This window comes from Podarcis cretensis (assembly GCF_951804945.1).
Source record: "Podarcis cretensis genome assembly, chromosome: Z".
Classification (NCBI taxonomy): domain Eukaryota; kingdom Metazoa; phylum Chordata; class Lepidosauria; order Squamata; family Lacertidae; genus Podarcis; species Podarcis cretensis.
The window spans coordinates 35,712,091-35,727,167 of record NC_137184.1 but is presented as its reverse complement, the minus strand read 5'-3'; the positions used below and the strand labels follow the sequence as shown (position 1 = coordinate 35,727,167).

Below are 15,077 nucleotides of genomic sequence, written 5' to 3'. Positions count from 1 at the left end.
CACCTGACATCACATATGGCATCAGATGGGTATAGTTTGGTAGAAATGGCCTCAGGCCAAATTGGGATCCATGCTGGGTCTATAAATAGCTCAACAGATTGATTTGAAACATGACAGTGTAGAAGGAGTGTTTGTGGATGGTTCATGAACTGGGGGTAAGGTAAGGGCAAAGGGACCCCTGACTGTTAGGTCCAGTCGTGACCCACTCTGGGGTTGCGGTGCTCATCTCGCTTTATTGGCCGAGGGAGCCGGCATACAGCTTCCAGGCCATGTGGCCAGCATGACTAAGCCACTTCTGGCGAACCAGAGCAGCGCACGGAAACGCCGTTTACCTTTCCGCCAGAGCGGGACCTATTTATCTACTTGCACTTTGACATGCTTTTGAACTGCTAGGTTGGCAGGAGCAGGGACCGAGCAATGGGAGCTCTCCCCATCGCAGGGATTCAAACCGCCGACCTTCTGATTGGCAAGTCCTAGGCTCTGTGGTTATCCCACAGCGCCACCTGCATCCCTGAACTGGGGGTAGAAAGAATAAAAGAGGATTTCCCCTCTTCCCACCCTAGACTTTGCTTGGGTGGGTTATCCAAAAAGATTTGCCCAATTGTAGAACAAAGTTTGTAAAATGAGAAGTGAGAGGTGGGGAACCACAGGCCTAAATCCCCAAATCAGTTCTTTGGCCTCTCTATTCCTTGGAATTTTGCTCAGGCCAAATTCTTAACAGACCCTGAGCATTTATATTTTAGTTAATTTCATTATTGCGTTTGCATCTACCAATTTTTCAAAATCTCATTTCTCTGCATGGTAGGCATAAGGCCAAATGTAGCTCTCCACACTGGCCTTGCTTCACATTCTCCTTGAGTAGTTTCTCCCCTGGCTGGAATGTGTCCTTGAGTTCTGATCATGCTTCTTGCTTACCTGGATGGAGGAAGGAGAGGAAAGTGCAAATATGTGTAGATTCCACCACCCACCTTTGTCTCTGGCCCCTCCCACCATTGGCATGTGGCCCTCAGAAGGTGGTCCAGAAGGGAATGCGGGCCTTGAACTAAGAAATGTCCCCTGCCCCAGTTTTAAGTGATTTCCCCATGGGCTGTAGTTTGTCCAAAGCAAAGGTAATTCTTGTCTAGTTACACATTATGCAAGTAATATCAGCTGGGGACTAGTCTAGTCTTTTGTTTTGTTGCTTGTAATTAACTCTCTCCTTTGAAGGAATGCATCTAAGCAAGTGGTTTAATGTAGCAAATAATTCCCCCTTACACCACTGTACTGCATAACCCCCCCCAAAAAAAAAAAAAATTGTTATGCAAATCCAGAAAATAGAAGCTTGGTTGGTGTTCTTGTCAAAAACAAAACTCTTCTCATTTAACTGGGGGCGTGATATGGCAAATTGCTGAGTCCTATGCCGTCTTCACAGATGCAATGGAAGATGATGAACACTCATCAGATATCATCAAGCACTCCATGCTTAGCTCCTACAGTCTGATTGCCAATAAGCAATGCATTTGAGTTACATTCATATCCATTGTCTCTATGGACTTGGGTGTTCAGCCCAAGGTGAACAAGGCAATTTATTATCAGAGAAGAAATACAATAAATATGCAAGGCAGGGGATCTGGTTTGAATCTGGGAAACCAATTTATTTCCAGTGGAGTGAAGAAAAATGTCTTTTTGGCACAGGTGTAGCCTCACATTCTTTCGCAAAGCTTTTTGCTATCCAACCCATCTCTCTTGAAGCTATGGCATAAATAAGTAGAACTGTCACTTTAGGTCTCTCAGAAAGACACTGTGCTCCACACAGTTTGAAAGCCTCCACTGAGCAGCAAGTGGGAGAGAGAAAATGAAGAACTTCCTTTGGAGACTGTATTGCCAAGTTTCTTCTCTTTTCCTGGGCGTGAAGCTGGATTTGTTTCTTATTTCATACTTCTCATTTTAGGAACTTCAGCACTCCACAGCATTAGTGGGACCACTGTCTAATTCAATCAAGAAAGTCACAAAGACCAAACAGATACAGTAGTATATCTTAGAAGTGCAAGTGAGCTCAGGTATGCATCTTCATCTTTTTACCATTAATCTGAAACAAGCCAATTTATCTAAGCTTTACAGGGATGGGGCAATTTGTGCCCCTGGGCACAAAGTGGACTTTTAGTTCTCTCTATCTGGCCCTCAGCACTCTATCCAGATCACACACCCTCCCTTGCCACACACACTCTCCCTGGACCATATCTCACTCTGGGTCTGCTTTACAGCTTCCTTAGGTATTTTTGCCTGGATAGGATATGTTCTTGAACTCAATACTTTTTTTCTTGCCCAGAGGTTACTGAGTCTACTTCTATCCTTGACCCTGACTACTAGAGAAATGCCCAGAAGGAAATGTGAACCTTAGGTAGAAGAAGTTTCCCTATCCCTGGATCTAAGCAAATTACTAACCAGAAGTCTGCCAATTTTTTGTAGATATAGCCATGCTCTTTCTGACAATTGACATTACAGTGGTACCTCGGGTTAAGAACTTAATTCATTTGGGAGGTCTGTTCTTAACCTGAAACTGTTCTTAACCTGAGGTACCACTTTAGATAATGGGGCCTCCTGCTGCCGCCACGCCGCGTGGTTTCTGTTCTCATCCTGAAGCAAAGTTCTTAACCCGGGGTACTATTTCTGGGTTAGTGGAGTCTGTAACCTGAAGTGTCATTAACCTGAAGCATCTGTAACCCAAGGTACCACTGTATGTGTTTGGAGTACTGTTCACATACTTGGTCAGGACACACGTTTCTTAACACCCATCTGAATTTATGGTTTTTGGAGTTTGTGGAGTAATCCCATCAGGAACAATGAACAAATGGGGGAATTTAGTCTGGTGGTGCTAGGGGAACCTCTTCCCTCTCCAACTCTTGGTTCTATTCCTACTGGATGGCAAGCCACTGGCAATCTGGCAGAGCTTGCTCAGAAACTAGCAAATGATTATGCTGATGATGATAACGTTAATGAGAATGAGAATTAAAAGTCCCCTGCATACAATCGAGAAAGACCAGCTTCAGATTTATTACCTTAACATGAAAGAATCTTCTACCTAGTAGTTTTCAGCCTTGCATGTCAGTCAAGATTAGACTTGCTTTCCTATTGAGTCCTGCAGTCCACTGTTTTATCTCTCTAGTGCTCTTTAAAACTTATCTCAATACGTGTAGATTTGCTGTTCAAGCCACACCTTTTTTTATGTGCTTGTGAGGAGCAAAAACCATCAGACTGTGATGGATGTAACATCAGTGCTCCACTCTCCGAGAGAAATTTTTCATTCAATTGTAATGGAATAAATTCAGAAATTCATACCTGCTGTCATCTAAAGAAACAAAAGTTGCTATTAGTGTAGCTGTAATTCATGTACTACCCTCTGGACAGCCAAATAATTTCATTCCTACACTCTTTCCTTATTTACTTTGAACACATCTTTTGTGTCAAAGGAAAGGAAAATTGAAATCAGCTTTGAAATTCATCGTTACTTGTAAACAACTGCTCCTCAAGTATATGCACAGTGGAAACAGTTTCTGTTTGTAAAAAAGTATAGCTAGTCATCTTTTGATTGTTGTTTTCAGTTCCATGAGATGTCAGGCTTTATATTAGATCTATGCTCACCAAGAAAATAAACAAACTTTCCCCCCTTGGAAGTAAATCAATCACTCTCTACCTGAATGTGGGTTTTGCTAAAAGACCAGCACTGATTTTGCAAAGGGAGCTAATTGTTCCTGAATCATGCAAATGTACAAGAGCTGTTGCAAGTCAAATAATCTGCCAATTCAAAAGGGCTGTGCAATTAGCCATTTTCAGCTTCAGGAGCAATACTATCATCATTACTATAATTCCTTCCAACCTATTTGATGATGCCTACGATTCAGGTCTACAGGCACAAATTTGCAGTTCTACCAGATGTTTTCTAATTTGTATGAAGATTTTCTCCACTAATAAGTATAGTTGTCTGCTATTAAATGCTTACACAAAATTAAAAAGGGATTTCTTCAGGAAGTAATTTTCAAACTGAGTTCCAGGTAACTTTGGCATTGCAGTCCAAGTCCCAGTGCTACCTTCCCCTGGCCAGTGAATAAGGTGAGTTGTGATAGAACAAACTCAAGCTGATAGCAGTCTGGATTAAAACTTTATTGATTACAGGTGTACGTAACTTTGGCCCAGGCAAAGGGTGTATGTCCATTCTAGCCTCCGGCTGGAGGTCTTAAACTGTTTCAGGTTATGGCCTCCTCAAGACACTGATCTACTGAGGTAGCCATCATAAGACCACCAGTGGAAGCTCTATGGCCCATCTGCCCCATGCTTTGCTTCTAGACAAAGACTTCCACTAAGACCCCTCTAATGGGGTACCCTGAATACGCCACTGATTCAGTACAGGGTGACGTACTACTTCACCCAAAGCTTTCATCTTTAAGATGATTCACTGCCCAACCACCTACAACTGCAACCAATCAGAGATACCCTTACCCAGCACTTAGTCCCAGAGGTGGATAAGTGAATGTCATCTGGTCTGAAAAAGTCCCGGTTATCGAATTTGATGTTAGGATGGGGAATGGCTTGCCCTTCAAGTTGCACAGTGACATGCCACAATGCCTTGTTGATCTTTCACAGGGAATAGTTTATGTGTTCTGGCTCATTTGCTTCTTGCCGCTGAAGAAGCTCTGATAAGAGGATTGTGAGGTCCAGATGCCGTGCACACAGACTTTCAGCATCGGTGACCACAGCCATGATGAGCTTGATATCCTTCATGGAAACCAAATCACTCTTGCCCAGCCAGAGAACCAAGAGCTTGGGGGCAGGGGCAGTTCACAAATAGTGAATTCATGCAGCAATGTAGGGAGAAGTGTTCCCTAACACATGCTGTGCTGCCCCATTCAAATAACTGTGGCTCTTGAATGAAGGTGCATGGTCATGATACTGTGGCCCATGATTCAGACGTTATTGCTGGAAGTACCTGGAAGAGGATTATTATAAAGACACATTAAATGAGAGGATATAGCCTTTGTATGCAGTCAACCACCAGTGCCCAAAAGTATTGATGTGCTCTGCCTCTAAATCCCATTCAAATGCTATACTGGCAGCACCAATGTGGAAGGTGTGACCTGAGTAGTCTTTAGGGTTCCAACCACACTCCCTTATGGGAACACCGAAGAGATGCAGTGAATTGATGCTGAGATAAACCTACACTGTTTTTGAGCACCAGTAGGGGGCCACTGGACGCAGGTGGCACTGTGGGTTAAACCACTGAGTCATGCTGGCCACATGACCCGGAAGCTGTACGCCGGCTCCCTCGGCCAATGAAGCGAGATGAGTGCCACAACCCCAGAGTCAGTCACGACTGGACCTAATGGTCAGAGATCCCTTTACCTTTACGTAGGGGGCCATTACCTAAAGGTCTTGTCCATAAGAACCTCCTGGTGTCCTTCACAGGGCATGAAAGTGAAAGCATCTAAGGATAGGATGACACCTTTCCACAACTGGTCTGTTTTTGAATATGTTATCCTAACTTTGATGTAGCCCTCACTTGCCAAGAGGAAGCACACAGAAGACAACCACCCAGAATAGCAGAGTCTCATATCTAAAATAGCATATCTTTATTTATTTATTCAAGCTATCATGAAAATTCATCAGCATTTTACTGCAAAGTTCTTTTAACAAGCACATTTCTGTACATATTTGTGCCTGATAAGGAAATTTTTGCAAGCAATTATCCACTGCGTAATGCATATTTGTATCTTATTCACTTAACATGCTTTTATGCACAATTGTACCCTGGTATACATTTTTGTATTTATTATTAAACTGAAGAATCACATGACAGAATTTGGAGAAGTGCATCTTTTAAAGTATGGCTGCATTTTGTAAAATGTGAAGTTGGAAATTGTGATTGCAGACCCTCCAAGTGTCCCTATTTTCCAGGGACGTCATTGATTTAGAGAAGCCGCCCCGGTTTCTGATTTGATCCCATAATGTCCCACTTTTCCTTAAAGGTAAAGGGACTCCTGACAATTAAGTCCAGTCGCAGACAACTCTGGGGTTGCAGCGCTCATCTCGCTTTAAAGGCCGAGGGAGCTGGCGTTTGTCCACTACCACAGACAGTTTTTCCAGGTCATGTGGCCAGCATGGCTAAGCTGCTTCTGGCGAAACCAGAGCAGTGCACGGATATGCTGTTTCCCTTCCCGCCGGAGTGGTGCCTATTTATCTACTTGCACTTTGTGCTAGCACTTTTCCTTAGGATATCCCTATTTTACTGGAGAAATGTTGCAGGGTATGGAGTTATCTGACCCCCAAGCAGTCTGAAGGCAATCCTGTACAGTGGTACCTCGGGTTACATATGCTTCAGGTTACATACCCTTCAGGTTATAGACTCCGCTAACCCAGAAATAGTGCTTCAGGTTAAGAACTTTGCTTCAGGATGAGAACAGAAATCGTGCTCTGGTGGCGCGGCAACAGCAGGAGGCCCCATTAGCTAAAGTGGTGCTTCAGGTTAAGAACAGTTTCAGGTTAAGTACAGACCTCCAGAACAAATTAAGTACTTAACCGGAGGTACCACTGTATAGGGAAGGATTTTTAATGTTTTTATATATGTTGGAAGCTGCCCAGAGTAGCTGGGGCAACCCAGTAAGATTTGTGGGGTATAAATAGTAAAATTATCATTATGGAATGAGACAACCCTATTTTCATCGGAGAAATGTTGGAGGGTATGTGATCACTGTGCGTATTGTTTTGGAAACTGCCAATGACATAAGCTCGCATTAAAATCCAGACCAAGCTGAATTTCCCATCTGGAATAGAAGCCTTATGCTCCTGTTCAAGCTTCATAGAAGGATGTGGAAAAGCACATATTTCCCTCTACTCCTCTGAGACTCTTCCTGCTGTCATGCTAGAGGCCCAGGTCTGGACCAGTTTATCATACCCATTCCTAAGCATTTTGGTGCTATATGGAAGCAGCAGTTCTGGCCATCCTTATTCTACTTCCAGGATATCTACAATTAGGGCAGGGGTGAAAAACCTCAGGCTTGGGGGCCAAAATGTGACCTTCCAAGTCTCTCTATTCAGCCTTCAGGACCCTCCTCCTCAGGCCACACCTCCCCTACCCAGGCTGCATCTCTCACCAGTCCTGCTCTACACCTCCTCGAGTGCTTTGGCCTGAACTGCAGCAATGCCTCTTGTTTTTCCAGTTGGAGGATGAAGATATGCAAATGTGAAGGCAGGTAGAAAACTTATTTTTGCATGGCAAGAAAGCAAACTACTGTACAAAACTAAGAGTCACACCTGTTGTTTCAGTTTTTGCCGTCTGCAGAAATAAATATGGTCCTCCAGCTATAGCTGTCCACCTTCCCTTTTTTTGCGGGAAATTCCCTTATTCCAGCACCGTTTCCCGTTGCTTCCCGCTGCTATCCCGGATTGTTAGATATCCCGTAGACTGTCCCCGGGACAGGTGAGGCTGCTGATCCCTTATTTTCAAGGATGCTGACCCCTTATTTTCAAATCTGAAAGTTGACAGCTAGAAAGGTTTCCCAGCCTTGTATTAGGAGGCCTGAGCAAACCAGTTTCCTTTCCTCCTCCCCCCCTCTTTATTTTAATTCTCTTTCAGTTTAATTCCCTTTTATTTTAATTTCCCTTTCAGTTTTTCCTATGTCACATAAACACACAGGTTCTTGTCAGCCTGTGGCTTTAAAAATATTTTACATTTTGCTTGCAAACATAATTTTGGCTCCCATAAGAATGTAGAAAACACTGCCTTATTTTGGGGTGGCACAGTTTCACTTGACCACCTGAGTTTGCTATTGGCAGGAACAATGTGTAGCGGGTGAGTTTTCTGCTAAATGCCAATTACTCACTCATGCTTCACACAGGAGTTGGTAACATAACTGGTTAACTGGTTATTAAAAAGGGATATATGCAGCTGTCTGGCAGGGCTCCTAACACAGGCTTATAACAGGGTTTCTTCTAGTTCAAGTGATCAGAAGAGAAGAAATGGAGTGTCAATGCTGGTCTTAACTTAAGGAGAAAGTGCAAAGTTCATTCGCTGTGCCAAAATTCAATATGTTTCCTGAGCAAGCAGGAAAAAAGATCTATTACATTGACAACAAAGTTCCCTCTCAAAATGGCACCAGAATAGATCAAATCATGTAGACTAGGGTTGCCATATTTCAAAAAGTGAAAATCCACAAAAGTTTTTGAGCTTTTCTTTTGGAGCCGGGGGGCAAAGTTGTTGAGCTTTGGAGGGTGGCCATGACAATTGTTTCAGGCCTCACACATATGGAAACAGCCACATCAACACAGAGAGATAAAACCCTCCATATAATAACAAAATAGCCTGGCCCAAATCCAGTCAAATCCCATTGAAGTCAATTAGTTCTGACTAATTTATGCCCCATTAATTTCAGTGGGACTTTTGCATGTCTGCATTGAATTGGAATACAGTGAAAAATGGGTGGAAAGAGGGTGGTTGATATGTACTAGCTCTTTGTTTGACTCTTGTTGTGCCTATCTACAACACAAATGGAGGTACCATATGGAATATGCAGCTCCCCCCCCACCTGTCGCATGAGGGGCATCGCATGAAACAGGCAGTGGGTTCTCATTGGCCAGTGATTCTTGTAACCACCTCGCCACCATACAGAAGGAAACTTGTATTGATATGTTAGTGCCTAATAGTGAGTCAGGCCGTTGATCTATCTAGCTCAGTATTGTCCACACAGCTCTACAAGTTTTCAGACTGCCCTACCAGAAGATGCTATAAGCAGAATATGGGAGTTTCTACACCCAAAGCAAATGCTCAATCTCTGAGCTATTGACCTTCCTCAGTGTCTGTAATGACTCAGTATTTTGAGTTAATTAACTTCCAATATCCCCTTTATCCAGCCTTGTGATTGAACTAATTATAATTGTATTAGAACTAATGTCTTCCCTATAACTTAGAGGTAGGGAACAAGATCTACCCCAGCAGGTCACATTCTGGAATGCACAACTCCATAAACGATTTTGACAGGCAGGTGGGGTTGGAAGCAGCAGCAGGAATAGATCAGTTTGTGACTTAAGGGTTAGTTTTGTTAATGTTAAAGCCAACCAGCCAAGAGGAAGACTGGTGGAGATGTTGCTTAGCAACCAGTGGCATGAACCTCACATGGTCTGATTGTCTATGTAGGTTTGAGGGACTTCTCTTCTGTGCATTAGTTGAATGCCATCCAGCTATACACTATACTGAGAAATTCTGTAGTGCAGCTGATCTCAGCAGCGCTGCTATAAGTGCTGAGCAGCTGATGTCTAAGTGACTATCCTAGGTTCTAATACAGGTGTAGGAGACACTGCAGGTGTTGCTGCACTAAAACTCCCACCATCCCTAGCCACTGTCCATGCTTATTGGGGCTAATGGAAGTTATAGTTTAGCAACATCTGGATGGCCAAAGGTTCCAGTCAAAATGTGGAGCCTGCTACCACAGTTATTTGATTGTTTGTTTTATTGACTGCTTACATGCCAAAATCATTTCTAATCATTTCAGAAACATAAAATCAAATATGAAAATGTCCACAAATAATTAAGACACACAATAGAACATTTCCTTCAAAACATTAAACATCCACAATTAAAATATAAAACAAATCCTTCAACAATAGTATGATAGTTTGATAATTAATAGTTGCAGCTTCCTAATTTCTTGGGAAAGAAAATGAAATTATTTAATCAGTGTATATGTTGTTGGCACTGAGTTAAGGAATATCTCTGTATATAATTTATGAATTAATTGAAGCTATTTGTTCACATTCCTGTTTTGTTTTATTAATCATGCTTGGATTTGCCAAGTTGATGGATATCGTTTTCCTTCTTTCTCTTCATAAGTATATATAGTGTTGTAAATAAATAAATAATAATATAAAACAAGTCCGTTTCAAAACTACAACAATGCCATCCCCACATTTATTCTGCACAAAATGTGATATTCAACCACACATTACTGAGAGAAGACACTTTGAAATGAGTGAACATAGGTACGTTAGGTTACTTGCAATATAGAACTTAGCTGCATGCCACTGAAAGTGAGTGGGTTGCAGTCAACTAAGTTTTACTCAGAGTAAACCCATTGAAATTATTGGACAGAAAAACGTCATGATCATTAATTCCTTTGGGTCTATTAAGAGCAAAACTTAGTTGAACACAATTCAGTGTCTAAAAGGTATTTTGGAATTACTAGACTTCCAGACATTCTATTTGAAGAAAAGAAATAACTATTGGGCTGGATCCAGATTTTGTCATGATTTGAATAGGTACAGCAAAATCAATAGGCTTAATTCCCATTGATTTCACTAGGTCTACTTTGAGTATGATTAAATCTGGATTCAACTCCCCCTTTTTTAAAAACAAACGAATATGTTGTTATGTGTTTAATTAACATACCTTGATCAGCTTTATAGATCTCAGATAGCATGTGTTTTTTGGCTGGTCAGCTTTGAAAGGTAGTTTTAATGGAAAGCAAGGTGTGCCAGCAGAGTCGCTAAATTATATTTGGCAGGTGCTCCATTCCATCTAAAGAAGTTTGACTTTTTTAGGCAGCCTTATGCTGTCTGTTGTTGAAATTAAATACTAAATGTAAGCCAATACTTGTTTATTTTATGTGAGAGAGGGCAAAGTATTTCATGGCACAGGGACAATGTTTTCAGAGATCTTTGCCAGATCTCTGTATAAACGTAATTAAATGAACTAATTGGTTACCTGAAACTGTTCTTAGAAGAGCTGTACATGCCTGAACAAACAATTATTGTGGCTTTCCTTAAACAAGAATGATTTCCTTAAACAAGAAAAACAATACTAAGAGAGGGAGAGAGATGGGAAGACACCATCCAGTCTTTAGAAAGCCCAGCTGTACCACGTTCTTCCTTCAACTCATTAGATAGATAGATGATAGATAGATAGATAGATAGATAGATATGATATGATATTATTAAGAATTTTCATAATACATCACAATAAAAAATGAACCAATCTAAACAAAAATAAAAACAAAAAGGAAAGGAAAGGAAAGGAATAATGCAAAGTCCTCTATCACAGGTAGATGTTAACTCTTGTCCCACACAAAAATATGTGAACCCTTCCAGCTTTCACCTGGGAAATTGCTTTTCTTCTCCCAGCATATCACCCTGGGAGATCTTCCCTTCCCTGCCTCTCACACAGAGTCCTTCACCAACAACGATACCTAGCATTCTCTGGGAATTTGCTTCCGTGAGAGGAATGGGGGTCGCCTAACAGTTTTCAGCATATTTAACAAAGCACAGTTCCCATGATTCTTTGGGGGAGCCCATTACCATTAAAGTGGTACGATAATGCTTTAAACGTATGGTGTGGATGTGGCCTGTGATTCCATTTGGCCTTTTGTGTACGGATTTTCACTGCCAAGATCAGACTCATCATTTGACTCACCTTCTGTTTGATGGGCTTTTCATTTCACAGTTATAATTTGTTTTTTGTTGTGGGCATTTTCCTTTTATTAATATGTTATGTGTATTTTAATGTATTTTTGTCTCACTTTTATTTAATCGTAAGCTTGCCCAAGCACCACGTAAGAGGAAAGGTGGATTCTTGCTTCTTAAAAGAACACTCTATTAAATAAATAATCAATAAATGATGTTTGCATCCTTCATTTTCTATCATGTAAACCAAGTTTCCCAAGATGGGTGAAGTTAGAAGCCAGGATTTTACTTTATTTTCACATCCCTTACTATGAAAGTGGTCTTCAAAATTCTCATTTTAGAGGGGAAACCACTATCAAAGGACAGCAGAGATGGCATTTCTGTTTGCACTTTTTATGTTTGTGACTCGCAGGGGACAGTCTACGAGTGCCTGATTTTAGTGTCTACATTCTGAGCATTAGTCAACATGGTACACTTTGTTTTATAAGGCAGTAAAACCTCTCAATTTTAAGATGTCTGCTGTACTTTGTCCATCGACTCTACTGATTTTCACTCCTGAGATTTTTATTGTTCCAGCTGGCATTTTAATTGCAGACAATTGCAGTGTCAATTTTACAAAGACTTGAGAGAGAGAGAGAGAGAGAGAGAGAGAGAGAGAGAGAGTTAACCGACTGTAATTGATGAACAGCCTTCCCTCACACATGTATTTTAGGCTTAGTCGGCTGCTGTTTTACTCAGAAGGGAAGTGAATGTTAGCCTTGACCTTGGTTTCATAACTTGGACCAACTGTTCCTGTCCTCATGTCCCAGAGCATACACACTTTATAGAAAGCCAGCTGGGGCAAGATGAATAAAGGGGATCATGACAAGTCTCATAGGATGGAATCACTAGACCCTGGTCTAGTTTTAAACCTAACAAAAAATAATTTCATACTGGGACTTAGAATTTTCTAGCAGATGGTTTAAGCTGGGGATAAAGATGGCAGCAATCCATTATCTTTTGTATCCAAGCACATGGTACTCAAGAGTATTATTGTTTCTAAACAAGAAAATACCATTTGGTTACCATCACTGATCACTGCTGATAAATCTATTGTTCACGACTGTATCTCTAACTCCTGTTAAAATCAAAGGTTCATTTTCAAATGTGATGCCAGATGTGTATGGAAATGAAATTCACCAGTAGCCTATGTACTGGACTACAACTCCCATCATACCTGAACACTGGTCATTCTGGCTGGGAATTATAGTTGCAAGCCAGCAATATTTGGAGGGCACCATATTAGCTACCCTTGTTTTAGGCCAAATGAGGGGAAATTGTGGATGTCTCCAGATGTTGAGAAACTACAACTCTCATTTCCCCAAACTATTTGCTACATGATCACATGTTCCTTACATGGCCTTCAGTTTGAAAGCAACTGTGGTTACCATTCAGCTAGCTTTCATATTGAAATCAAACCTTACTTTGAGGAAGATTTTGGTGTTCCTTCACAGGTAAACCATTTGAGGACTTCTGGTGGAATTTTCTGAAGAATAACAACATTTAGCATGGCTTTGCACTTTCTTAAATCTTTGGTTTGGCACCTAGAAACTTGTGTATGTGTGGTAATGTTCTGAGCAGGAAGCCTACTGTTGTTGGGGTAGCACACATGGTATCACACTGGAATGTGGTGTAAGAACAGAAGGATTAGCATCATTCACTTTTGAGCCAGTGCTTAACTCTGGCATCTTTCTCAGTTCAGTGCAACGGGTCTGAACCATCATTCGATTCACTTCACACTGAAAGGCAAGCCTATCTAATTTGCATTTCCCAAAACAATACACAACCCAAAACACAACTATCCTTCAAAATTCACAATGATAGGCGCTGACTTCAAACTCTGCTATTGGGATTAGCCTGCACAGGATTGGTAGTAGCACAGCCGATTCCAGTTGGCTTACACTCACCACCAATCAGCTGATTGGGGGTGACAGAAAATCTTCCTTGCCAATGCACAGTCAGAAGTGGATGTTAAGCCTTCTGACTGCACACTAGCAACTGAGTATCCACCTGCCCCTCACCTGATGTCACATGTGACTTCAGATGAGGAACATGGTTTGGTGGGGGAGAAGCCACATGAGCCAAACTGGATCCCCTGCTGGGCCAAATTAGACCCCTGGACCAGGAGTTTAAAGCAAAGTGTTTAGCTGAATGAAGGCAGAAGCTTTCAGCACCCTTCATTTTGAATACGACACACTCAGTCTATTGTTGAACCAGCTGCAAAATTGGGTCCACAACACAAAAGCAAAAAGCCACAGATGTAAGTCGCTTCAGCCAGGCAGCTTCAGAAGGCATCTTAAAGATTGCCAAGTGTGGGGTGAAGGGAGGAGAAAAGCGAGAACCTGCCACCTTCTATTAATTTTCGTTGCAATTCCATCTGTGCATGAAGTAGCCTAATGATCCAAGCAATTGCAGTCACTTGTCAAGGATCTTTTCACTTATTTCCCCGCAAACAAACTTGCTGATGATATTAGTGGGCAGCTGCCAGAATTCATCACGGCACTTAACGCATCCTTGGCAAGAGTTGACAGATGTGAAGACGCCGGGATATTCCACAGTTGGCACACATGACAGCCCAGAGCACAATTCACTTTTCAAAAGTCTATTTAAGGCAGAAGTGCAAAAAGAGAGGAAGAGATTGTACTAATCTTCAGAAGGAAGTCTATTGCCTAGGCTTGGAGAGAAACAGAGGGTGTAGTTTAGCATTCTGGCACATGATTTGCAGTAAGTCTGTAAAAATCTGAGGTTCACTTTCCAATTCCATCAGAAGAAAGACCTCAGGAAGCAGAGGTGGGAAAACCCATCTCACTTGATGTCTTGTATATGACAGTAGCAATGTATTATTATGTTAGAGGTTTTATTACAATCAAGATGTATATAAATCTTGTGAAATAAATAAAACAAAATAAGGTTTTTAATTATCCCCATTTTCTATGAAGCTCAGGATAGTGTCTCTAATGTATTTTGTCACCACAACTCTGGCAGGTAGGTTTGTCCAAGACTGACTGGCACAAGATGAGTTTCAAAGATGGCTAAGTGGGGCTTTGAAATTGAGTCTCTTTCAACCCAGTCAAAAGGGGGGTGAGTACATTTTCTCAATGTTGAAGAACAGGTCACCTTTACTTATATGATTTGTACATGGTGCCTCTCCCCTCTATCTTCACAACAACCCTGTAAGTAGGCTAGGCCAAGGTCTCTCAAACAACCTTTCTGGCTAAGTGGATATTTGGACCTGTGACCCCCTCCAATTTAGTTCTGCACACTAACTACCATCCCATACTGGCTCTACCACCACCTCCCCCTTCCCCAAGGCCCTGAAGCTTCATGGGGAAACAGCAGAAGTGATGTCAGTCCCAAACAGTGTTGTTTTTTCTCACCAGGGATGGGACCAGGGCAACTGCTTCCTGAGGCGGGAAATGTTCTTTCTGCTGGGACAAAGATCCTTAGAGAACCATGGCAGGAAAAGTCTCTCATCTGGGTCCTGAGAACATCACACAACCTCATTTCCATCTACTACCTGAAGGTGAATTTCTGAGCTTTGTGGCAAAGAAGGGGAAGAGCTGCAGTGCTGGAGGGCCCTTTGCACCCACCTTTTTTTTTTTTTTTTTTTTGCAAGC

The 15,077-nt window shown here is 41.8% G+C and overlaps 1 long non-coding RNA gene across 2 annotated transcripts in view; it reads left to right on the top strand.

Annotated features, from left to right (window-relative positions):
- The first annotated feature begins 7,140 nt into the window (after window positions 1-7,140).
- LOC307208119 overlaps window positions 7,141-15,077 on the top strand; it is a 28,486-nt gene continuing 20,549 nt past the window's right edge. Inside the window, exons 1-2 of one of the 2 annotated variants that reach the window (XR_013834995.1) lie at window positions 7,141-7,223; window positions 14,450-14,983. This is a non-coding gene — a long non-coding RNA (uncharacterized lncRNA). Of the gene's footprint in view, window positions 7,224-14,449; window positions 15,061-15,077 lie in introns of those variants that run through there. The other variant, XR_013834996.1, reaches the window with a different exon arrangement.